Here is a 26103-nt window from a genome sequence, read left to right as displayed (position 1 = left end):
AGCTGGTTTGGGGGAAGGGGCCCTAACCTTTGCCCCAGTCTCTGTTTCCATTCCTCAAAGCATCTGCAGAACTGCCCTGTGAGACCATCATGACCTTGCCTGCTCAGACTTCAGGAGGGCTGTGCCTCTGCCATCCCCACCCCCTCTAGCCACAGGCAAAACTTTGATCCATACTTTTCTTTGATTTCACCATCACCTCCCACACCTAAAATAACATCCAGGCCTTTGACTGTGTCCAACTTTGGAGGATGGAAACTGCTTGGGTTTCTGGGAAAGGGGCCCCAGCAAGGAGGCTTCCCGTCAGCGTTTATTTTCCTGCAGAACTCCCATCCGCGGCCTGGAGCTTTTAGGTTTCAGTTCACTTACCTAGAGAGAAAGAGGGAAATCCCTCAACAAATTAAAAAAAAATCCAGCAATATCAAGCCTCACCCAACAGGCCCGCTGGCTTTGTAGCTGGTATTTGGAAGCCTGGGCCTTTGTTTCACCTCTGCAGGTGGGGGGGATTGTGAAGAGTCAACAGCAAGGAACACATTAACCCGGGCGTCCACTTACATCTAGCCGGCCAGCACAAAGCCTTGGCTAATGATTAAAAACCCACACCGGCCAAGGAGGCCTGGGCTGCGAGGCTGGGTCACACTGGTGACGACTCGTCTGCGTCTGTGCCACCAGGTGTGTGGCACACAGGCACCGAGTTCCCACCCACCCCCACCCTTACCTGCGTCGATGGGTTTGGGGTTGTTGCTCTTCTCTGGGCCGTGGTTCCTCATCCTAAAGTGAGAGGTGGGGTTGAGTCAGGGCTGGCATCTCCAAAGGCCCCTTCAGTTGAAATATTCACAGTATGGGTGTGCTCCCCAGGGCAGGACAGGCTGCTTCATCCCCCAGGGACCCACCCATAAGCAGTGCTTTGGAGGAATGAATGTGGCCAAGTCTGTCACTGGGAGCCTGACCGAGTGGGATTTCTTATATTTAATGGCACAGGCTCTATTTAAGTGTGTGTGTTGGTTGGGGGGGTGAGGGAGGTGGGCTAGAGACGGTGGTTATGGGTGATTAGCTGGGGAAAGAGAGGTAACTACTTGAAGGAGAAAATCCAGGGCTTATTTTTTTATGCCCCAAATCGGAGAGAAGTTGGTGTGTGACAAAGTGGCATTACAGATTCCAAATCAGGGAAGGCATTTGAAGCACAGCATTTACATTAGAGTGTATTTTACCTGCAAGAGGGGTACTCATCAAGAAGACCCCATCCCACACACACCCCCAGCATCTAAATCTAAATCCACCGGGAGGAGAGGGAGGAGGGCGAGTGTGCAGTGGCAGGGGTTGGCTGTTAGTCCCCTGGGCCCTAGTCTCAGTTCCTTCATGGGTTATAGGTAGTCTTGTTCTCTAACCTTCTGTTTTCTTGTCTTCCAACATGGCGGTTACTTGGCTGTCCTTTGGCTCAAAAAGGTCCCCATTGAGAGAAGCAGGTGCCCGGGGCAGTTTCCAGAGGTCCCTGAAGGCACCCAGAGCTTTTGGGAGGTAGCTCCACTCGGACTTGCCTGTGACGGGCGACCTGAGTTAGGGCATCAGTCTCTAGCCATGGGGCATCTCCTCTCTGAAAACTGGAAGCTTTCGTGGCTCTCAGTTCTCACAGTTGCTTCTCTCACAGATATCTTATTCTCCTAGTGCATTTATCGCAGGTGTGTTTAAAATGTGTACTTTGTCTAGAGTATTAGAAAACAATTTTTGTTAAAAAAAAAAAAAAAGGGAAGAAGTTTTGTCCTTATCACATTTAGGCTCAATTTTACAGAAAGAATAAGGAGAATTAGGTTTAATTGTACGAGTATTTTCCATTTTAGTGAGAAGTTTTTTCTGCTTCAATGACACTTCAGTATCCATCATGATGACCAAGAGCACTCCTTACCCTAGCCTCTCCTGGCCCTCAGACTGGCCATGGGGCAGCCCTATAGCCTGCCTTTCCAGACCGGAAGCTTGTGGAGCGTCCTGGACTTCTGAGAGACAGCGTGGGGCTGGATCCAGATTGAAACAGCTGTTAGCTTTGTTACCTTGGACTGAGACATGATTCTTTTTTTTTTTATTTTATTTTAGTGATTTATTATTTTTTTTTACAGTTAACTTAAAAAAAAAAAGACGTGGGCTACAATTCAGGGTTAGGTATACAAATGTTCATTATGCATGTATCTTTGTTGATGAAGTGTGCCCCCCCTCCCCTGGCAGATTCCCACTACTACCAATCCCACCCTACCCGCCCCTGACAGTTTCCAGCTGTTGCCAATCTTTTTCTCATAGTATTCCGATAGTTGTTCAAAGTCCACTTGTACGTGAGAACATGTGATACTCAGTTCTTTGTTTCTGTGATAGGTCACTCAGTAATTACAGATTCTAAATCCATCCAGGTTGCTATGAAGTTCATAATTTTGTCCTTCTTTATGGCTGCATAATATTCCATCATGATTTTCCTAATCTGTTCAATGAACTTTAAAAAAGTATTCCTTGATAAACAACAACCGAATTCCTTTAGGGGGTGCTGGGGAACCAACTCATTCCGAAAATAAAGAAGCAATCAACCATTAGCCTTCCTTCCTTCCTTCTAAGAACTCTGCCTTGGGGGTCTTCAAAGGGAGGGAGAGGGAAAGTTTTATCCAGAGAGAAATTCCACCTAATAAACGTTGACATTGATAGAGTTAAAATATCGCCCTCTTCAAATTCCTAGGAAGTGTCCAGCTGGCTCTAGGCCCTGCCCCTCAGCAGCCTTCACTGTTGAAAGAGAGAAGTTAGCTGCAGGTCACGTGCCTCCTTGGGTACATGATGCCCTCCAGCAAGTCTGTGCCAGAAATCAAACCAAATCTGACCAAGCCTCAGATACATCTGCAGCTGACAGGAAATACAGGGGCCGGATCCATCCGTGTGGCCGTTCCAGAAGGGTCAGCAAAATCCAGTGGGGGAAATTCTACTGGGCAAAAATAACTCCAGTCTTTTTCAAACACGTTGCAAAAAAGAGATGAGAAAGAGCCTGTCTTGTAAAGGACGTACTGAAAAGACATAGGAAACAAGCAGCATAAGACTTATTCAGATCCCAGTGCAAACTGTAACTCAACTGTAAAATCAAAACAAAAATCCCAAAAGACTTTTGACAGAGAAATTTGAACAATGATTATTTTGTGATGCAAAGGACGTACCATTCACAAGACCGGTAGTTTATTGTTTTTCAAAGTTGTCTTTTTTTAAAAAATTATAAAGATGTGGGTACAATTCAGGGTTAGGTAGACAAACATTGATTATGCAGATACCCTTGCTGATGAGGTATGCCCCTCCCTCCCCTAGCAGATTCCCTCAACTGCCAATCCCCCCCTCCCCTGACAGTTTCCCATTACTGTCAACCGCTTTCTTATAGTATTATAATTGTTCAAGGTCCGCTTATGAATGAGAGAACATATAGTACTGTTGTTTGTTTCTGTGTTAGATCACTGAGTATGATCGACTCCAGATCCATCCAAGTTGCCGTGAAGTCCATATATTTGTCCTTCTTTTTGGTTGCATAATATTCCATTACATATACACAAAAGTTCTTGTCTTTTAAAGGTGCATACTGAGAAATCTATGGATGAAGTGATGGCCCGGTGTGGGTTGGGGGAGGGTGTATGGATGCAGTTCATTTGGAGACGGTTGAGTAACTGGAAGCTGGCTGGTGGTACCTGGGGCTGCAGATCCTACTCCTGGGGACTGAGGCAGGATGCAGATGGCCAGCAGCCCATCACAGTACTACCATGATGACACAAGTCCCTCACCCGTGTTTCCCAACCACCACCCTTCCCCCTCTCACACAGTCATCTTCCATGATCTCATGGCTCAAGACCTGCTCTCAGATCCCCAGTTTAGCATCAGACCGGTGACATCTGGGCGGATAGTCTCTCAGCATCGCTACCGTGTGTCCTGTTTGATTGTTTCCCTGAAAACCTGCTACATTTATCGTCACATGACACATGGTTCACAGACTGTTTTCTAAAATGGAAACATTTGCTTTGGAAAGCCTTTAAAAAATCATTCAAAGGCTAGGTGCAGTGGCTCACTCCTGTAATCCCAGCACTTTGGGAGGCTGATGTGTGCAGATTACTTGAGCCTGGGAGTTTGAGACCAGCCTGGGCAACATAACCTCGTCTCTAGAAAAAATAAAAACGTTAGCCGGGTGCAGTGATGTGTGCCTGTAGTCCCAGCTACTCAAGTTGCTGAAGTGGAAGGAGTGCCTGAGCTCAGGAGGTCGAGGGTGCTGTGAGCCATGGTTATCATGATCTGGCCATTGCACTCCAGCCTGGGTGACAGAGTGATACCCTGACTCCCTCATTTTTTTTTTGAATAAAGGGTTGTTTCATACTAACCAGGTGCATTTCTAATTTTTTCCCTGGGAAAATCATACAGCTGCCTGGCCAGAGATATCAACCTTAATACGATCTGCGAATGGAAAGAAATAATGCCAAGGTGCAGACATCCAGTGAGGACAGATTTGACTGAGTACATGAAGAACTTGGGGAAATTAAGACCATTAAAAATGGACCCGAACTTGTATGAGGGACTGTGTGCCCATCATTGAAGCTATTCAAGTAAAGGCTGGCAGTCATACTGCAGTGTTCCTTTCTAGTGTGATTGGGAGACTGAAAATGACAGTAAGGAATGCTGTAATGAAGCCTGTGTGGTATGTGGTGACAAGGCGGTTAGTAGAAACCCCTCTGACGCACAGATATGTTGGGTCAGTGGATCACTGAGTGTGGTCCCAGATAGCAGCATCAGCATAAACCTTAGAACTTAGAATACAAACATTGCCCCCACCTCAGATCTGTTGAATCAGAAATTCTGAGTTGGGACCCCCAAATCTCTTTTCTAATCTCGTAGTTCTGATGCAAACCAGAGTTTGTTCAACCTATTCTAGAAGATGTCTTCCTGTGGTTGGGCCATAGACCCAGACCCCTTGAGCAACCCTGGGGGTGTATAAGGGAGCAGGGGCATGGGTTTAATACTGAAGAGTCAGCAGCCTCTGGGGTTTGGGTGGCCTGACATGGACGATTGTTTTCCACCTGAGAACCTCTCGTTTTCTGATGCTCTTCTCTTTTCTGTGCTGGGTGGAAGACTATTGGGTTCTCTTGGACATGCTCCGGAAAATATCTGGATGCCAGGTTCCTCAGCATCTTTGCACAGAAGATGCTTCAAGTTTCTCAGTGTAAGGCACTGTCAAATCCATAGACACCTCAGGCGGAGAACACCAGTTGGGAAGAGAAGTGCGTGGCTTTAGAAGAAAGCATCTGCAGCGTGAACCTGGCGTCCTTGAGCTTTCTTCCAAGGAGGAAAGGAGTCTGCCAAGGCTTGGCTTCCTGTAGGAGCATAAGACATCTTAGGTGTAAAGAAACAGCACCATGTAGTTAAAATTACAAGTGAACTGGGCTGTGATTGTGGTCCTTTTAATGATGATACAGTGACATGTTTATCATGTGGAGACATTAGAATTGGCAAGTTTTCCAAATACTTCTTACTTCATTACAAAGACTGAATAATCTACAGATTTGAAGGTTAAATTACTGTTGACCCTTGCTATTTGTGGATATCTGTATTTGAAAATTTGCCTACCTGATGTAATTTACTTGTAACCCAGAAGTCAATACTTGCAGACAGGAGCAGAATGGCTGAAAATTTGGGTCTTGTTCCCAGCTGTGACTGAACGGGATAAGCCGTGCCTTCTTGTTTGAGCTCATACTGGAAAGAGGTGTCCTTTCTTCGGGCTGTTTGGCACTACATTTTCCCCTTTTTTGTGCTTTTGTTGTTGATTTTGCTGTTTAAATGCCTCCCAAGTGTGGTCCTAAAGCATGGTCCAGTGTCCCTAAGCACAGAGAGGCCGTGATGTGCCTTATGGAGAAAATTTGAGGGGGGCCCCCCAAAACTAAATTTATTTATAAAAAGTTGTGTATCTATTCTTACATGTTTAAACTTTAAGCACCTTCAAATTACTCTCAGTTGGATGCAATTCACCTATCAAAAACACATTTTCCACTGCTCAAAACAGTTTTTGAACTCCTCAGTGTTGTTGCCTTTTAGTGCTTCTGTCATTTTTTGTTTCACCTCTTCCACACTGGCAAAACGTGTCCCTTTGTGGACTTCTTTCATCCAAGGAAACAACAAAAAGAAGTTGCTTGGGGTGAGATAGAATGAATAGAGAGGGTGGGGGCATGGGGGAAATGCTGTTTTTGGTCAAAAACTGCTGAACACTCAGCACAATGTGGGGCAGGTACGCTTATAAACCACCCATTATGAAATGGGCAAACACATTGAAAGAATCTCCAAAAAAATGGACTGAAGCCGAATGTAGCCTCTCCTAACAACGCTAGCTGGTACACTGTCAGCACTTACCTAGTGGGGGTAGCCTATGTTATAGGGGCCTGCCTTTCCAGAGTTAATTCCAGCGTTTTGGGGGGTCCCCCCTTGCACAGGTACTAGAGGAGCTTCGTGCAGGTGTGAGTTACCGTGCTGTTGGCCGTGAGTTCCGCATGAATGAATCCACCGTGTATGTTAAATAAGTTGTCTTGAAACAGAAACACACATAAAACAAGGTTATGTGTTGATCAGTCGATGAAACTGATGTGACCAGAAGTGTACAGCTCACACTTTCCCTGGAGACATACGCTCAGTATTGGCTGCATCAGAGTTTGCAGTGATTCTATAGAACACAACGGCCATGAATAGCGAGAATCAACGGTAATTGATTAGATGTCGATCGGGGGTCCATATAGTAAGACTGCCCTACTGTCAGGCTATCCCTTAAGAATGACCTTTTCCCTGGCCTGTCTGTGTGAGAAAACTGACCGCAGCTCGCTTTCTGGCTGCCTCCTTGCACACCTATAATGGGAAGTTTCCCTACAAACCTGAGGTGGGGAGAAGAGTGGCCCAGGTGAGGAACCCATGCTGGAGGGCTGACCAGTCTTGGCTCGTGGAGTACTAGGGGATAGGGTAGTTGATGGTCCCCTGTAGGGGAGGAGTAAGAGCTTGGATCCCGGGCTCAGACAGGCCTGGTCTGTGTCCCAGAGCTCCACCCACCCGTGTGGCCTCCTCTGGCCAGGCCTTGTCCTCAGCTCCCTTATTTGCAAAGTGGGGCTGAGGAGGGTTCCTCACCCAGCAGGCTGCTGTGTAAGGATCGAGAGGGGAATACAAGTAAATCGTGCTGCGTGGTGTCCGGAAGAGAGCGAATGTGGAGCAACAGTGTTGTGACCATGATTATTATGGATGTGAGGAGAAGGAGGGCAGTTGCTGCTTCACGTCTTCACTGTTTATTTGCTTTCACATTTGGTCAACACCTGTCACTGAAAGTGGTCAGAATCGATAGCTGGTTATTGAATAAAATACTGTTAACTTGTGGAATCTGGAACCATTTGCTGGAACATTCCAAATGTTCTTCTGCCATTTTTGTTTCACCTCTTCCACACTGGCAAAACGTGTCCCTTTGTGGACTTCTTTCATCCAAGAAAACGACAAAAAAATGTTGCTTGGGGTGAGATAGAATGAATAGAGAGGGTGGGGCATGGGGGTAATGCTGTTTTTGGTGAAAAACCGCTGAACACTCAGCACAGCGTGGGGCAGGTACGCTCGTAAACCACCCATTATGAAATGGGCAAACACACTGAAAGAATCTCCTTGTGTCTGGAAACAGCTAAAAGCAGCCACCTATCTTGGCCATACCAGCCTGCCTTGCCTTTGAGTTCTGTCCAGGGATGGGGTCCCTGGGTCTGTTTTCACATAGTGTATATCCACAGTGAACCCTTGAACTCTCCTGTTTGGGTTTCCTCAAAGTGTCAGAAAGCTTAAAGATACTTACAAAATAATCTGAGTATAGAAGTTATAGAAATAGCTGCTCTACGTAAACTTGATTAAGTTGAGAGTTTTAGTGACTGTGCCTTCCTGTTTTTTTTTTTTCTTGAGTTGGAGTCTCACTCTGTCACCCAGACTGGAGTGCAGTGGTATGCTCATGGCCACCACAGCCTCGACCTGCTGAAGTGATCCTTCCGCCTCAGCCTTCCAAGTAGCTGGAACTATAGGCACGCACCACCACGCCTGCCTAATTTTTTGATTTATTGTAGAAAAGAGGTCTCGCCAAGTTGCCCAGGCTGGTCTCGAACCTGTGGGCTCAGGCAATCCTCTGGTCTTGGCTTCCCAAAGTGCTCGGATTATAGGCGTAAGCCACCATGCCTGGCGACTATGTCTTTCTTAAGGCTCTCGAAAACATTGACATCAGTATTCGTGGCAGGAACAAATCTCTCTTTTTTCATGCTCACGTTTCATTTGTCTCTGTAGTATTTCATTAAACTCTGCAATTATGGTAACCAGTACAACGGGCATGAGCAGGATTGGGAGCAGGTGCAGTGGTCACTGGTGAGCTGACAGAGACACCAGCGTGTGGGCGTATGGAGCCAACCTCCCCCTCCCCCTTTTAACATTCATTTAGGAGGAGAAGGCACAATCTCTCATGCGGCCAGGGGACCATTCCAACCCCACCCCCCAAAGGCAGTCCTGGCTTCCTGTGGGGGAGTGTGAGGGGGCAGCCAGGTGCAGGTGAGCATCTCTAGGTGACCTGTGCTTCCTGAGTGCTCAGGGTCATTCCTGGCAGCAGCATTTTCCAAATGACCGCTGGGCATCTCAGAGATCTAAGACTGTGTCTTAGCTTGGACTACCAAAATGAAGTACCACAGCCTCAGCAACAACACAGTCATTTCTCACAATCTGGAAGGCTGGGCATCGCGATCAGGGTGTGGGCAGGGCTGGTTTCTCCTGAAGCCTCTCTCCTGGCTTGCAGACAGCCATCTTCTCGTGTCCTTGCATGGTCTTCTCTCTGCGTGTGTCTGTGTCCCAATCATCTCCTCCTTTTATGAAAAGACCAGTCAGATTGGAGTAGGACCCACAATCATGACCTAATTTTAACTTTAATTACCTCTTTAAAGACCCTGTCTCCAAATACTGTCTCATTCCAAGGTCCCAGGGGCTAGGGCTTCAATATACGAATGCCTGTGGCAACTCACTGTCAATCTCCAGGGGGAAGGGAGATGCCACTGCCTGAAGTGGAAGGTACTAAACCATCATCCTGAAGTTGTGTCTTTTTTTTTTTTTGAGTTGGAGTCTCACTCTGTGTCTTGATGGTGTTGAGTACCCCATGATGAGTGCTGATGGAACTGGTCTTTCCTCCTTCATCAGCTTATAAATATGTGTGTCCCAAGGAGGATGAGGGGCTCCATACAGAGAAGGTCAGGGCTGCTACCTTCTCCCTGCCCTATTCTTTGGGACACTAATTCCTAACTACTCAGACACTTCAAGCCCATTTAACTTTGGCAAGATGCTTTCATTTGGGAAAGGAGATCAGTGTACTCAGATAGAAAAACATGGAATGATGTCCACCTTGTAGGGTCCATCCACCCTGGGGTGACGCATGTGATCTGGAAGTCACAGGAGGAAGTCCTCGAGGTGTGGATCCTGGGTGTTGATCCTTGAGGTATGGATCCTTGAGTGTTGATCCTGAGGCAGCCCCCAAGGGCTGCCTAGAATGTTTCTCACACATCATTTGTAAGAGTGAAAAATAGGAGACCAAATAACATTGAGATATGAAGGGGGAGGGATTATGTTCCAACTAGACAATTGGGTACCACGCTGCTGTTAAAAACTACATTGCAGAAGGCTGGGCTCGGTGGCTCAGCCTGTAATACCAGCACTTTGGGGGGCTGAGGTGAGTGGTTTGCCTGAGCCCCTGGGTTTGAGACCAACCCAGGTAACTTGGCAAGACCTCATCTCTACAATAAATCAACCAAAAAATTGACTGGGCATGGTGGCGTGTGCCAGTAGTTCCAGCTACTTAGAAGGCTGAGGTGGAAGATCACCTGAGCCCAGCATGTTGAGGCTGCAGTGGCCATGAGCATGCCACTGCACTCCAACCTGGGCGACAGAGTGAGACTTCAACTCAATAATAATAATAACAATAAGGCCGGGCTTGGTGGCTCAGCCTGTAATCCTAGCACTTTGGGGGTTGAGGTGACTGGCTTGCCTGAGCCCATGGGTTCGAGACCAGCCTGGGCAACCCGGCAAGACCTTGTCTCTACAATAAATAAAAAATCAGCCAGGTGTGGTAGTGTGCGCCTATAGTTCCAGCTACTTGGTAAGGCTGAGGTGGAAGGATCACTGGAGCCCAGCAGGTTAATGCTAGGGTGGCCGTGAGTGTGCCACTGCACTCCAGCCTGGGAGATGGAGTGAGACTCTAACTAAAAAAAAAAATTACACCACGGAAGAAAATATACCGATGTGGACACATAGTACCCATGGCTTTTGAATAAGTGTGGGTGAAGAAAGTCAGGAGGGCTCCATCCCTTTACTTGGGGTGTGGGAGGGAGGGGGAGGCTGACTTCATCTGCTTCTTTTTGTGTGTGTCAGCTTTCTAAATTTTCCACAACAAAATGACTTACTTTTATCATAAGAGAGAAAATAGGTATTTGCTTCTTTTTTTTGAGTTGGAGTCTCACTCTGTCGCCCAGACTGGAGTGCAGTGGCCACTCCCAGCCACCTCAGCCTCGACCTACTGGGCTCCGGCCATCCTTCCACCTCAGTCTTCCAAGTAGCTGGAACTATAGGCGTGCGCTACCACGCCCAGCTAATTTATTTATTTATTTATTTATTTATTTATTGTAGGAATGAGGTCTCGTCAAATTGCCCAGGCGGGTCTCGAACCCGCGGGCTCAGGCAATCCACTCACCTTAGCCTCCCAAAGGCGCGGGATTATAGGCTGAGCCACCGAGCCCGGCTGGTATTTGCTTCTTAAAAAGCCTCAGCAAGTTTTCAGAGCTAACCTACTAGGGATAGGTGGGATCCAGTCTGCAGCTCAGGAGGGCTCCACAGGGCTCTGCAGAGGGCCTATTGCCCACGTGCCTGGAGGCTGACTCCTGAGCTGTGAGCGTGCACTTGCGAGGAGGAACAGGGCGACCTCTTGGTTTTTTATTTGTTTGTTTTCTTGCAGAAGGCTTCATCTGCGGTTGGCATCTGTTCACCAGGAGATAGCTTGAACAGCCCCGCTTTCCACTGCTCATCTAGTGCAGGCTAATTTTCTTTTGTTTTCCTTATGATTACTTTCAGATCCAATCTGTACGGACATTTGGCCTACCTCTTTTAGAATGCAAATGGCGGAACAAAAGGTTGGGGCATCTGAGAGGCATAACTGTTCTAAACCTAGGCTACCTACCCACGGGGAACTCCCAGATTGAAGCCCCAAAATTTAGAGGACACATCTGTCACCATTTTTAAAGTGTGGTGAGATGTCTAATGCTCAGCTAGGGAAACTGCCCTTTGGCAGAGTCCCACGTGACTTTGCCATTGCTATGGTGTGTGGGGGTGAAGCAGGGATTGGCCTGGACACTGATCCTTGGTGGATGAGGCTTCTGCTGACGGGCCAGGTGACTTCAGACAGGTCAGTTAGATACTGAGAATGTTATTTCCACACCTATAAAAAGAGGACATTTCCATGAGGGATTGAGTGGGACTGCCCTTGTGATTTTTTGTATAGTGTACATGTCATATACCTATGAGCACAATGAGTCTCTTCACAAAATAGTGTCAATATATCATCACAAAATTATGCCAATAATGTCAGTATACCCCCTACAGAAATCTCTGAAGGGCACTGTTCTCTTACACAGAAAGCTCTGGTTTCATCCTGTAGCACTTGGACTCCCTGAGATCTGACTTGAGTCCCTTTCTGATGCATCCTGTGGGTGTGATGTGTGTGCCTACCCTGTTGCGTCTCTCATGGCTGCTCCATTCACGGCATGAAATGGATGGCCTTCTTGCAAATATTTGTTTGCATTCACAGATGGGAGAGAGGAGCGGGAAGGCGTCTGAACAGGTTGGAGGTAGAAGAAAGTAGCTCTGAGGGGCTCTGCAGGGGAGCTTGCCATGACAGTGGTGCGTCCTACATCACGGAGGGCTTTAGGTGCTCTCTGCATCCCTGCGTGGGGGAGAGGGGGCAGCCTCCAGTAAGCATCAATTGAACGGGCTCCAGACACTGTGAGTATGCTGGGGGTGACTTAAAAGACAAGAACGTGTGAAATGAATTTTTTTTTTTTGAGTTGGAGTCTCACTCTGTCGCCCAGACTGGAGTGTAGTGGCCGCTCCTGGCCACCGCAGCCTCGACCTGCTGGGTTCTGGCGATCCTTCCGCCTCAGCCTTCCACGTAGCCGGAACTACAGGTGCGCGCTACCACGCCCGGCTGATTTTTTAAAAATTTATTTTAGAGTTGAGGTCTCGTCAAGTTGCCCATGTGGTTCTCGAATCCGCGGGCTCAGGCAATCCACTCACCTCAGCCTCCCAAAGCGCGGGATTACAGGCTGAGCCACTGAGTACGGCTGAAATGAATTTTTTTGTCTTACTGCTTGGGGTTTTTTCTGTCTAGAATCTAGGTGGTTGGGCCTATCATGCGTATGCTTGCTGTCTTTCTCGTGGTTTGGGATTAGTGTTAGGACATGAGAACACACTGGGCCCTTGGATTGGAGGGGCAGCCCTGGAGCTAGCGGATGCAACCTGCCCCAGCCAGCACCTCCTCGACCTGCAGGGTGGAGAATTGACTTCTGCAAAGGGAGGAGCCAACTTCCTGTTCCTCTCCACGCCTGGCCATGCCCATGCCAGGGAAGCACTCTGGGTCTACCTCAGAGAAACGCCTGCTGTGGCATTTGAACCTGAACCTCCCAACTGAGTCCAGATCCTTGGAACACAGGGGTCCTGGAAAGAAGCCTTTCTCTTTTTTGAGCACATTGGACTCAGCCTGGACTTCTCGCTCACATGTGTCCCTCCGAGGGCCCGGCCCCTTCTGGTGTTCCCATGCACACCCCCAGGCACTGCTTGAGTGCCTAGCTCCAGTGACAGCTTCTGTGCCCACTTTGATGACTGGAAGCCCAGTAGAGCTCGGCTTTGTCTTGAGGACCATCTCTTGAGAGCCTGGCCTGGAGCAGATGCTCACGGAACGTTGCTGGATGGATGTGAGTGCCTGGCCCACCAGCGGCCAAGCGTGCAGGGACCCAAAGCTCCCTTTATTTGTTCTTTCCGGGTGACCCCTGTGACTGGTTATTCCAGGCTGAGTTCCAGGTTAATGCTGCACTGTCTGTGTTGGTTCTCTTCATTCACTCATTGTTCTAAAGCGAAGGCCCTACTGAGCCCTTCTTGGGGCAAGGGAATGTGTGGTCCTGGCCTGAGTTGTGTGACCTGTTCAGCATTCTCTGGGCAGCCCCTTTGCCCATCGAGACAAGCCAGGGCAGGGGCCTGCTTGTGTGACCCACATTTGCCAGCATCTGTGGGTCTCTGACCTTGGGTGGTTTTGCTGTCTCCTTAGCCCTGACATGCTGAGCCGAGAGGACCAAGTGTCTGCCCACTAGGGATTGTCTGCAGTGGGATGCCTGTGCTCTGCTCTGTGGTGCTGGTCTCTCGGGGCTCTCTGCGGGGGTGTCTGCCTGGGTGCCAAGGTAGGACAGGTTCTGAAGGGCACACTCTGCATGCAGAGCCTCTCCGAGCTTTCAGACAGTCGGGGAATAACCGACATCAGGCACAGTTACACATGTTCTCTGCCTTCTGCAGAAAGTGGTTCCCTCCAAGTGTCCTTCAGCTGTGAGTGGTGAAACTCCTCATTGGTTGTTCCTAGCAGGCCGCTACCTGTGGCTAAGAACTCCCCTGTTGGAAGCATTTTTGTGAGAGCTGGGTCCCTAGGGCTTGCCTGTTTTTTCTGTCGTCATGAAGCAAGGAATAAACTGGCCTGTCCTCAAGGCACCACACCCTGCCAGGCTGTTGTCCCTCTCCCTGTGGCCTTGCCTCATTCATAAAATGCTGGTGTTCCACTAGAACCAGTGACAAGGCGGGGCTGGTGATGGTGAGTGATCCTGGCTTAGTCTTGGTGTTGCGCCAGCATCAGTCCCCAAGGAGGACTTGGGAGGCTGGGGTTGACAACACATTTCATGGAGGTGAAATGGATGCTCAGAAGAGTTAAAAGTTCTGTTGGCGTCTCCCAGTCTGACGACTGATTTGTGGCTGGCAAAGGGACAGGTGGTCCTCTTTTGAACCCCTGCCCTCACTGCTCTCTCCACTCCTGCTGTGTGGTGGGTGGTGGCAGGAAGCACCTGCCATCCCATGGCACTGGGCCTGGCCTGAGCAGGACACCCTTGGCCTGTTGCTAGTCCACCCCTCTCTTTGTGTCCAGCCTGGAAGGAGACGCCACACGGCTTCCCATGGAGCAGTTGCCCCCAGAACAATATGCCCTGTGACAGCATTATGGGGAGCCTAAGGAAGCCCTTCCCCCTCCCCTCCCCAAGGTCCTCTTTTCTTTTTTTTTTTTTTTTTTTTTTTTTTTGTAGAGATGAGGTCTCGCTGCCCAGGTGGGTCTCAAACCCGTGGGCTCAGGCAATCCACTCACCTCAGCCTCCCAAAGGCGCGGGATTACAGGCTGAGCCACCGAGCCCGGCTAGAGGTCCTCTTTTCTATGTGAAGAAACATTTTGTTACGAAATAGATGATAAAAATAAAAGACTGTAAGTGCATGCAAGACAGCCTTATAAATGATCATACAGAAATCACCCTGTCAATTTAAGGGATGTGAATGCCATGGAGTCATGAGATCTAGTTTAAAGAGCTGTGGTGTGAACCTGGGGGCTGAGAGCACAGAGCGGCAGAGGTCTGTGCTGGCCGTCTCGTCCGCCCTAAGTGCTAGGTGAGGAATTAACCCAGCCTCAGGCAGGCGGGGGCCTGTGAAGTCCCGAATCTTGGCTACATCTGCCCTTTTTGTTCTGGCCCCCCGGGAAACTCAGAACTGGTCTAGGGCCTAACTCCTGTGACCAGGGTTTGGCTGCATACCTTTCTGTCTGGCTCAGCCACACTATCTTAGACCCTGCTTTTGTATTCGTTTCTTGGTTTGGTTTTTATTTTAAAATTTGTATTTTGTTATACTGAATTCATTTGAGGCGTCATCCCAAATTATGATTGGAACCAAGTGAAGCAAAAATGAACTAAGGGGCCCTGAAGAAGGAAGTGGTGAAGGAGAGAAAGGGGATGTGGGGGAAAAAGGGAGCAAGACAGGGAGTAGGGTGGGCGCCAGCACCTGTCATCCAGGATACAGAGGTGAGTTCCTGCTTCCCAGGAACTCGAAGTGTTTTTCCTCCTGGGAGAACTTTTAAAAGCCATCCCTGGCTGGAGTAGGTGGCTCAGCCTGTAATCCCAGCACTTTGGTAGGCTGAGGCGAGTGGATTGCCTGAGCTTGCGGGTTCGAGACCAGCCTGGGCAACCTGGCAAGACCTCGTCTCTACAATACATCAAAAATTAGCCGGGAATAGTAGTGCACACCTGTAGTTCCAGCTACTTGGAATGCTGAGGCCGAGGATCGCTAGAGCCCAGCAGGTCGACACCGAGGTGGCCATGAGCATGCCACTGCCCTCCAGCCTGGGGTGACGGAGTGAGACTCTGACTCAAAAAAGAAAAAGAAAAGAAAAGCCATCCCTATCGCCCTGTTGCTACACCCTGTGGAAGGCAGTCTTCCTGGAGGCCAGATCCAGGCTGGTCCCCAGGAAGACACAGCCGGTGCAGCTTCCTGGTCTCTCCCTGGAGAGCATTGCTCTTGCGCCTGTTCCCACAGGCCCTTGGCAGCCTGGCCTCGACCTTGGGCAGATGCCATCCTGTGAGCTAGGTGCAAGCTGGACAGCTCAGCAGGTCGGGGAGCCCATGAGGGTGGGGGTGAGTCTCTAGGATCGCAGCCAGAGGCAGCGGGGAGGTGTGTCAGGCCCCAAGGTGAGCTGTCCAGCTGCCTCCCGTGTGCCCAGAGCTGCTGAGACGTCAGCATGAAGAGCGGTGCGCTGAACTCCAATCAGGGAAACCAGCTGTGCTATAGGAGGAGCTGCCCCTGGAACTGAGAAGCAGCCCTGGACATGTGGTCCCTGCTCAGGCCCAGGACAGTAAGTTCCCTCTTGCCTGCCTTTTGCCAGGTTCTCTCTGGGCTGGCCCTGGACACTCTGTCCCTGGCTGCCCATCTCTGCTGGCTGCTGCCGTGGCTGCTTTGCAGTGAACGGGTGTTCACACGTGCATTTCCCTTTTGTCTTCTTGCTACAAGTATTTGGTGAGACCTCGTGCTGCTTCTCCAAGGGCTGCGCTTCTGAGGACCATCCGCCCCGCCTGGGGAGTTTATTTTGTGAAAAGAGCACAGGGAAGCGTCAGGCTTTCCTGTAAAGCTCACCGTTCTGTCTCCTCCTCCGTTCTGTCTCCTCCTCTGGGCCTCTCCCTGTTTGTCTTCTGCAGCCTTCTCTTTCCATATGGTTCTTGACCAACCCGAGCTGCCTGGCTAGAGGGCAGGATTCTATGAATATTTGGCTACAAATAAACACAGATTTAATCTCAGTCAGAATGAGACATTGTTTCCCCTAGTTTAATGCGCAGCGTAATGCTGTTATTTTAGTTCCCAACCTCTGTTGGGTGTGTTTTCTGGCAATTCCTGATAGTCATTGCTCGTGTTTACCAACATTGAGGGAAAAAATCAAAGTATGCAATCTTGATCATTTGTTTCTAGTATTCTTGTTCTGGAAGGGAGGGAAATGTCTTATTAATGGTGTGACTTTGGGAAAATCACTTAACCTCTCTGAGCCTTTTTTCTCCTGCTGTTACATGGTCGCTGCTGCGGTTGTGTCTAGTTTTGGAATCTGGTAGGATCTCAATAACTTGGGGGAAAGTGCATTTCAGGGGCCTAACACAGGCTTGAAACGCAAAGAAAATGATGGAATAATTAGCTAATATTTAGCTTATTACTGGCCAGGCACTATTCTAAGCCCTTAATGTATGTTTCCTTATTTCATTCTTCCAATAATGCTATTACTATTTCTTATTTCCAGATGAGGAAACCGAGTCACAGAGCACACAAATAAATTCTTTCCAGGGTCAGACAGCTAGTCGAGCTGTGGAGCTGGACTCAGACTCAAACATTAGTATTCCGAAGTGTGTGAGCTAAGCCCGTGCGTGAGTCCTGCATGCCAGAAGAATGAATGAAAGCATGAACAAATGAACGCCTGTAAGGTCGTCAGCTGAATGCGGTTGGTTGTTGCCTTTGAAAAAGGCTTTAAATTTAGTTTTTCTTCATTTTCCTGGGGAAACAAAAATGCGTTATGCAGAGGTGTCTCAGCTCTAGTGGTTTAATGTCCCCATCCCTTTCCTCGGCCCAGCAGCTGTGACCTGTGTCCCGCACCCCAGGCCCTGCGCAGTCCTGTTTCCTTGTAGAGTTGGCTGTGGCTTTTGTTCCTTTTACAGAATGGTATGGTTTTTCAGGGCTGGCCAAGCTGCTAGGAGCAGCGCACGGACCCTGGGGCACCTGGGGAAGCTGGCATTCTGGCTGCACACCCAGGTCATGCTGAGATTCCTAGCATGGCACTCACAAAAGGCCTTCACTTTTTTGTTCCTCACTGAAAGCCAGTGGGGACGAGGGAGGCGGGAAGCAGGGTGTTAAATCTGCTCTGGCTCAGAGATCCTGGTGCTTCCCTGTGCCCTCGTTAGCCCCTGGGTAAGCAGGAAGCAGGGCCAAAACCTGCTGGTGCTTCTTTGGCTACCTGGGCTCGAGCCAGAGGCCCAGCAGAGAGTGGAGACCTGCTTCCTGATGGTGGTCAGGGGCCCCCTGAGGCGTGGGGACACACACCTCTGCTCCAGGTTTCTTGTGTTAGGGAGGCAGGGAAGCTAAGGGGACTGCTTCTCAGAGGGTAGTCTTGGGAAGTGCCTTGGGAAAGCATTTGCAAGTGTGTTCCTGTAGCCAGTACCTGCCAGGCACTGGATACTGAGCACAACTCAGTCTGGGGGAAAAATTCATAGTGTATAGCCATGTGTGTTCAAGCTTCATAGTTGGCATTTACTGAGCTATCCCAAGCTGATGCTTGACCACATCACTCACTGATCAATGGACTTTGTCCTTCTAAATAAGTCCCTGGTGTCCTTTATTTTGTATGTTAAGTTTGTGTGAAAGTGTCTTTGCTTTTCTCCCTACTCTTTTTTTTGATGTTTCCTCAAGTCACTTTGGTATATGTGTTTATGTCACTCTAAAACTGTGGCTGACTAGATGTTGATTATTGAAATGTGAACTCAGTATTCTCATGCCACTTAAAATGGCCAGGTGAGGGCGGGCATGGTGGCTGACGCCTATAACCCCAGCACTTTGGGAGTCTGAGGCAGGAGAATTGCTTCAGCCCAGGAGCTCGAGACCAATCTGGACAATGTAGTGAGACCTTGTCTCTATAAAAATAAAAAATTACCTGGGAGTGGTGGTGTGTGCCTGTAGTCCAGCTACTTGGGAGGCTGAGGTAGGAGGGATCGCCTGAGCCCAGAAAGTCAAGGCTGTGGTAAGCCGTGATTGTGCCACTGCACTTCACCCTGGGTGACAGAGTGAGACCCAGACTTTAATAAAAAAAAAAAAAAAAAGGACAAGATAATTCCTTAGACACTTTGGGGCTTTAAGTTTGTTTCTTCCTTTCTTCAATCTGCAGACTGCAGTGCTCTGTGGCTGCTGTATGCAGGTGGTGGCCTTGAAGGCTGGAGGTGCATCTGGGAACCAGACAGCCAGCACCTCTAGCTAGGTCTTCATGGGCATGGGTGTAGCGCTGAGACAAGAATTCACACAATTTGTTACTTTATTGCAGTTGGAGTCCGTGCAATAGAGAAGACCCAGGTAGAGAGGAACATATAAGCAGGGCTCTCTGACTCAGTCAGGACAAGAAGGTCAGGTACCATTTTTCTGGGGAGATGCCATCTGAGCTGAGAGCTTGAGGAGTCATTGAAAATCATACGTTCTAAGTTGGTGAAGCTTGGATGTGTGAGGCCGGAGCATTCCAGGCGTGCATGGAATGTGCAGAGGCCCTGGGGCAGGAGTGAGTGGAGTGTGAGGGCAGGAACAGAGAGTGAGGGAGACACAGCATGAGGCAGAGGCCAGCTCACCCGGGACTGTGTGGGCCAGACTGAGTACCCATCCTTCACCCTTAGCAGTAGGGAGGCAGTGAAGGATGCTCCATTTGAAATGCCACAGTGGCATTCACTGCACAACATAGGCTTGGGTTACTGCAGCTGAATTGTGCCTTCCAGACTGCCTTCCACCTGCAGGAGACGCACCCGTGCCAGGCACACAGGGCATGTGTGACACATGCTGTCGCATCTGCAGCACAAAGCACCCCGTGGCTGCCCCCAGCCTGGCCTCCCTTCCACGGCTCCATGAAGATTTCTGCCCACTGAGTAATTCTCTGTAAGGCATGTCTTCCTCCCTTCTTTTTCCTGTCACACCATCTGACAGGCTCCCAGAGAATACATCATAGATGCCAGTGGTGGATTAACTCTGTGCCAGGACCTGTTCTGAGGGCACGGCAGCCTTCACTGCTTTCATTTCCACAGTGACCTGATGGGGAAGGCGGCTGTAATTACAAGCCCGTTTTATGGAAGAGGAACCCATGGCATACAAAGGTGAGGTGCCTGTCCAAGGCCACGCAGCTGGTAAGTGTTGGGGCACAGATGCAAACCCCAGCTGTGTGGCTGTAGTTCACGGGCGCCTCCTCACATGTTCTGAGACCTCATCTGCTGTGCCAGGTGGCCCTGCTCTCTTAAGGCCAGGGTTCTGTGTGGCATTTGGTTCTTGGATGGAGGCTGCTGTGGTCCAGGTCACTGGGGGTTGCGGTGGCTAACTCTGGCCACATGTTCACAGACTGTCTCCGGGTGGTCGTGTACCCATGACCTTCAGTAATGGAGGGGACTTGACGAGGCACTCAGGGGGTGGGCGTGGATGAACAGCGTGGATGGTCCAGACTGACCCACTGCTGGCCTGTCTTCAGCAGAGAGTCTTCTGGGCTCTACTTGCACTTTGTGGACACCAGGACTTGCCACTGTGTCATTCCCATGTTAGATTTTGTGAGGCATCTCAGAAGCCTATGGGAAGCAGGTGCGATGTTGCTCGTAGGTGATTATTAGAAATTCAGAACATCGATGGAGACATAGACTGTTGACTTTTTTTTTTTTTTTGGCCTTGACACTGAGTCTTAGGTGTGATAACGGCACTGTGGCCTTAAGGTTATATAGGTGTCTCTTCTGGGAAATGAAGATTGAAGTTAGCCTATCAGTCTACATTTTTTTTTTACATCTTACGGTAAGATTTTTTAGGGGGTTCGTTTTGTGAATGAGCGCCGTTTGGGGTTTGTTCTGGCATGGTGGCAGCCCTGGCTGCCGGCCCATGCTGTGTTACCTCGGGCCCCTAGCGCTGCACAGTGATAGGGCGTTTCATGCCTCTCGCTGGGGCTCAGTGTCCTTGGCTTTGAGCTGTCCCTGCCTAAACCGCACTCACCTCTCTGAGCTCATGGTGCTTTGACCGTCCGGTGGAGACTTACAGCCGTCCATTCTTCACTCACTGTTGCTGAACGCTGAGCAGTGCAGTCCCCGGGAAAGGGCGATACTGTGCAGTTTAATATGGACCCATCGATAGCAATGCGCAGCATGAACCTAGGTGCGTGTCCACAATAAGAGAGGCTGCCTTGTCGTTAGCATCAGGCACGCGGGCGTTTTGTCTTTATTCTGTGAACAGCCTCACAAAGTGGACATCATTGTCCCATTCGACAGGTGGGCCCACTGAAGCTCATGAATGCCCTAGCCCAGGATTTTGGGCTGGCAGGTGGTGAGACTTGTAATCATGCGCAGGTCTGCCTAAGTCCACATGCTGATACTAAACTGGGAGGAGACTTTTGATTTGTCAAAAGGGACATGGGTAAAAACAAAAGCAAACTCCTGCCAACTGAGCTCTTGATTTTAAGCTTGACTCCAGACTAACCTGCATGGCAGGTGGGGGCTCTAAGATCCTCACCTAGAGGGAGGCAGGACCCTACCCTGGAGAATCGAGAAGACTCCTTGGACCTTTGTGGACTTTCTGGAAAGTTTTGTAGCAAGGGAATGGTGCCCCCACCTTCATCCTGTGCCCCATATGTGCTCCCACATGCCCCAGTTGGATATTTTTGGTGAGCGTGTGCACGTGTGTTTTCTTGTGCCCAGGCCATGGCCAACAGTCTGTTGATGCTACGGCCAAGAGAACAGCTCTAGTGAATGCTGCCTTGCGAATGTTCTTTGGCAGTCACACTGGGGAATTTCCAGTGGCCTTTTCACTCCCGGTAGTCCCCGGCCTCCTCCCGTCCTGCCAGGACCCTCAGACGTCTCACTGTCCTTTCTTTTGTTTAGGTGAATGTGCTTGCCTTTCCCCAGGGTCTCCTCCCAAACATGCAGAAAAACTGACTGAACCCCAGGCCTTCCTTCCAACTTGGTCTTCTCTCCCGAGACAGAAGCTGCAGTTTCCAACGGAAAGCGTCGTTCTCATAGGGATATTTGTGCTACGATCACCAACTGTTCTGGAGCTGTCCTGCCAGTTTTGGCAAATAGTGGCTGTGGGGTGGGGTCTATAGGGGGATGTGCTTTAGGGTGGGGTCTGCAGGACAGGGTGCCCCAGGAGGTTGCACTAAGATACTGCCCTGCAGCATTGCACACTGCAGGGAGCGCCGTGGGACCGAGTGCTGTCCTGGAAGGGGAAGGGTGGAGGCCTTTCCCAAGGCTGCAGGTATAATAGTGGTGGAGCCTGAACTTTGACCCAGATAGTTTGGTGTGGAGCCCCTGTGCTGTGCATAGGCTAATCTGGTTTCTCCCAAGAAAAGGTATCTTTGCTTTCCTGCTGTCCAGTCTTTGTCCCCCACCCTGTGTGTAGCCCATTGGGAAGTGTCTCCAGGATTCTGTTTTATCTCATGAAGCAAAATCTCATGACTGACGGGAGTCAGTGTTCTCTCTTGAGACATGGCCACATGGCTGCAAAATTGCTGTAGCTACATTTGTTTCAAATGTTAAACAAAAACCTCCTTAGCAAAAGACATGAACATTAATATTTTCAAAAACATGTGGAGCGAGAGAGACCCTCTGGGCAGCTTATCTATCTGGTTCTTTCCCTGAGGATCACTCCTCTTCACTTCTTACTCATGACCTCATGGAGCCCAAGGCTGCTGGGGTAACCTCCAAGCGCTTGGTCCGCAGCTGTCACTTTACCAGAAGATAGAGTGATGGCCAGGGAGGCTGGTGACCTCATCCAGCCTAGGGGGCCACTTTGTCACGCGGTCAGCCCGACTCCGGGCCTTGTAGGAGGAAGCACTTTGTGGCAGCCTGGGACAAAGCGGTCTTTGCAGGTTTGCCTTCTGGTTTAACCTTCACCACAGATTCTGCCTGGGCCTTGCCTCCTTCGCTTCTTTTCTCTTGGCGCCTTTGGGAACAGAGGGCTGTGATAAGTACCTGCCAACAGGGACACAGGTAAGGGAGGCGTGGGGCTGGGCAGAGGTGGGGCAGGAGATTTTGCTGCCTGGGTTTTTCACCCTGGAAAACAGGAGAAAGGAAGCACCTTGTGTGTCTGTCTTGTGAGAGCTCTACGCACAGAGGACTTGGATTTTGTTGCCATTAGTAAAGGGTCCGCAAAGAACAACTTGACTGGGGAAGGCTTCCAAGGGTGTGAGTGGGCCACCTTTTGGCAGAATACCGAGAGAGAGTGAGTTTGCGACACAGATTAGCAAGACTGGTGTCTACATGTAGACAGATATTTTTCTTTCTTTTCTTTTCTTCTTTTTTATGAGTAGGGGTCTCACTCTGTTGCTCAGTCTGGAGCAGCCTCGACCTCCTGGGCTCAGGTAGTCCTCCTGCCTCAGCCTCCTGAGTAACTGGAACTATAGGTGTGGACCACCATACCCGGCTAATTTTCTTTTTTTTTTTTAGTTAAGAGTCTTGCCATGATGCCCAGGCTGGTATTTTTCTTAACTTCTTGTAGGAGGTTAGTACTCAGGGTTTTCCAGGAGCTAGGACCCCTCTTTAACAAGTCTTCAGCAAGTTAGGTACTCAGTCATCCTTAAGCCATGAAACGCCTTGTGGTGTACATAGTGGGGTTTAGATTCATGCACCTTGAGTGTAGGTATATACTCTTTACAGTCGAATAAAGACTCACAGAGACATCACATTTCAGAGTCACCTCTTGAAAAGCACGATGTTTTGGAAACTGCTGGCAGCCCTTCCCGTTCAGCATAGGGCTTGGCTCTCATCTTAGTTCACGTAAGAGCAGCTGAGGGAGTTCTGTTCCAAAGTATGATGGGGGCTGTCACAGACTCACCCTCTGCTTGGTTCCAGGTTTAACCTTTGAATGATTCAGGGGGGTCTTGGGTGCAATCAGATCTCAGAAGCTGGCTTGGAAGTGCTAAATCCGCCACAGGTTCTCTCTCCTCTTTGGCACAGGGCTAGACTAGTTCCCCCAGAAAAGGTATTGACCTTCATTGATGTCCATGTGATTCGGGGGCAGGACATAGTTGTAGACCACCTGACAGCCAAGGGTTGGAAGGAGTTCAGAGTTTCGGTATGAGAAGGTACTACTGCAGCTTACCAAGTCCCCATTTCCCAGCCTGTGAAACAGGGGTGGTGATGTCTACTCCCAGGGGTTTCTGCTGGGCCCCATGAGGCCCTGTCCGAGGACATGCTAAGGAAGCCGTGGAGCCCCACACATGCCTTGGGGGAGTGGCCAGGGCTGGGTTTGCACATCTGAGCGAGAGGCGTGTGGCGGACAGATTCTGGTCTGGAGCTGGGGCTGCACTTGAGTGCTGAGCTCTTGTGAACTTGGAGGGTGGCCCTGAGATGCTCTGGGTCTAGACTTACACAGAAATCTGACTAGGTGAGGGGGCTGGGCAGAGTCCCTTCTTTCTGCTCTTTCCCACCCCACCCCCATCCCCCACCACAGAGGTTAGGGAAGGGGCTTCATTGGACTCCGTTGAGGTACCTTACATGAGTCCTGGATTTCTGTACACTTCACATAAGGAACTTGGTGTAATTCAACACTCTTTCTGACCTTTTACCAGCTCAGGTGCTAGGACCTCCGTGTGGTGATAACGCCAGTTCCAGTTTCTTCCTGTTGGCACTGACCTTGAAAATTATATAATTCTTGATTTAAAATTTTTTCTCGGCAGTGGTTCCAGTTTTGCATGATTTCAGGTTTAGCACATACAGTCATTGTTGCCAAGGTGCTATGATGCATATTCAGAGAATATGGAACCGGCAGAGGCTGTATGTTTGTGTGACCCATTCTCCTCACTCTGCTGCTGAGAAAATGGGCCCTGGAGTCCCTCAGCGACAGTGGCATCTTCATGCATCCTGAGACCATTCCTTCCCTCCTGTCTTCAGGGCCTGGCTGAGGTGGGGGATGACACCCTATGCCCCATCACGTGGTGCCAGCTGTCACCCCTTCTCTTGGTGTGGTTGCGATCTTGAAATGATGAGCAGTATGAGAGTTAAATGGTTTCACCCATGGGTTATCATGGTCTTGTTTATATGTTAAGTTACGTGACAGCGTGATTCATGGTAAAATGATAAGCGCGACTTAGGTTCTGAAACCACAGAATACTTGCAGGAATTGGGCCAATGGGGTCTTCTGTCTGTGGCCTTGCTCTGCTGGTAGCTGTGTTTTGTATATGTGGTCGGGTCAAGATGTAGAACATACTGTCAGGTCATGGTGGGTTCATGCAGCACCTAGGACCATGGTAGGTCAAGCCTCAGAGGCCTCCTGACATGTGGACTTTTTGAATACTTTCTGAGGTAAGTGTAACTCTTTTGCTAAGCAGTTCCCTGTGATGGGACTGCATTAGTATTGTAGTTGTGATGCTTTAATTTTAGTCTTACATGTACAGATTGTGTGAATTAACCTAAATAGGTTTTCAGTGTGTCATTTTGAGAAGTTCATTTCAGTGCAGTCAGCCTGACCCTGTGATTGTAGTCTAAATGCTTTTTACATATACCGACAATTAGGCCTTTGAATGTCAAATCAGTTTACACTTCACCAGTACTTTTGAAAAGTCCTTTTGGATTTCATATTTTTGTTGTTATGATAAGCAGAAAAATAGTCTCAGTTTTTGAAACTCATCTAGTCTGAGCTATGACAGGATTTGGGTCATGGCTTCAGGAGGGTCAGTGGGTCAAGTTTAGAGCCTCCTGCAGCTTCAGGGGTACGGGGGTGGGAGGAGATGGGTGGCTTGACAGTTTGGGACTGGGGCAGGGAGGACATGGAGACTGCAGGACTTCACCTGGTCAGCGTTGTCCAGTGAGTCAGTGGCCATCCGTTGGCGACAATTACCTGAGTGCAACCTGGACAGTTCTGTGAGACTGACCCCGTTACTTTCCTCGCTTCACAAGGGAGAGACGTGGGAGTGGAGTGACCGATCAGCTTGCCCAGGGAAACAGCAGGAGTGTGGACACAGGGACATGGCCCACCTCCTGGCTCCCAGACCCAGTTCTCCGTCACCTTGCTTTGTCACCCAGGAGCATGCTCTCATTCCTGCCTCCGTTCTGGGAGACCCAGATGATTATCTCCATGGTTTTGGAATTGGCGCTAGACTGTGTGTTGGTATGGTTTAAGGAAAACATCTGTTTTGTTGATCTCTGAATTATCTGTAAAATTTCTTTTGTGTTCCTTCATTTCGCACCGAGCCATGCCAAGTGAGTAACACCTGCCTAAGTGAGACACCAGGTGTAATTTAGGGGTGAATGTGGGCCACTGTTGATAGGGGAGCAGATGTTTCAGAGACTCTGACCCTACCCTATCCCCAGCAGGCTCTGGGCCTCCTACATGCTGTCACCTGGTGTCACCTGATTTTGGACAGGAGGAGCATTTGAGGGTACCTCAAAATATTTGAGGGGTATGTCTGGACTTTTACTCCTACCCCTGCCACCTTTGATGAGACCTCTCGCCTCTCTGAGCCCCGATGCCCTCACTTCTGAAATGCTGGAGATCATTCTTACAGAGTTGTTAGACTTAGCTCCTGAAATAATATATCTTTGTAATCTTAGTATATAATATAACCCTTACACACACACAACACAGAAGCATTATATAAACACTCAGGTTATAAAGTAATTATAACCTGAGATATTCCTCCTTATTGAATAGACTTATTAAAAAAAAGTAGGAGCCGGGTTTGGTGGCTTAGCCTGTAATCTCACGCCTTTGGGAGGCTGAGGTGAGTGG

The 26103-nt window shown here is 49.3% G+C and overlaps 1 protein-coding gene across 1 annotated transcript in view; it reads left to right on the top strand.

Moving 5' to 3' along the window:
• TNS3 (tensin 3) overlaps positions 1–26103 on the top strand; it is a 245918-nt gene that overhangs the window by 57219 nt on the left and 162596 nt on the right. The window lies entirely within an intron of this gene.

This window comes from Carlito syrichta, unplaced genomic scaffold (genome assembly GCF_000164805.1).
Source record: "Carlito syrichta isolate Samal-C Ts95f unplaced genomic scaffold, Tarsius_syrichta-2.0.1 Scaffold306591, whole genome shotgun sequence".
Lineage (NCBI taxonomy): Eukaryota > Metazoa > Chordata > Mammalia > Primates > Tarsiidae > Carlito > Carlito syrichta.
This window is presented reverse-complemented; position numbering and strand designations above follow the sequence as displayed.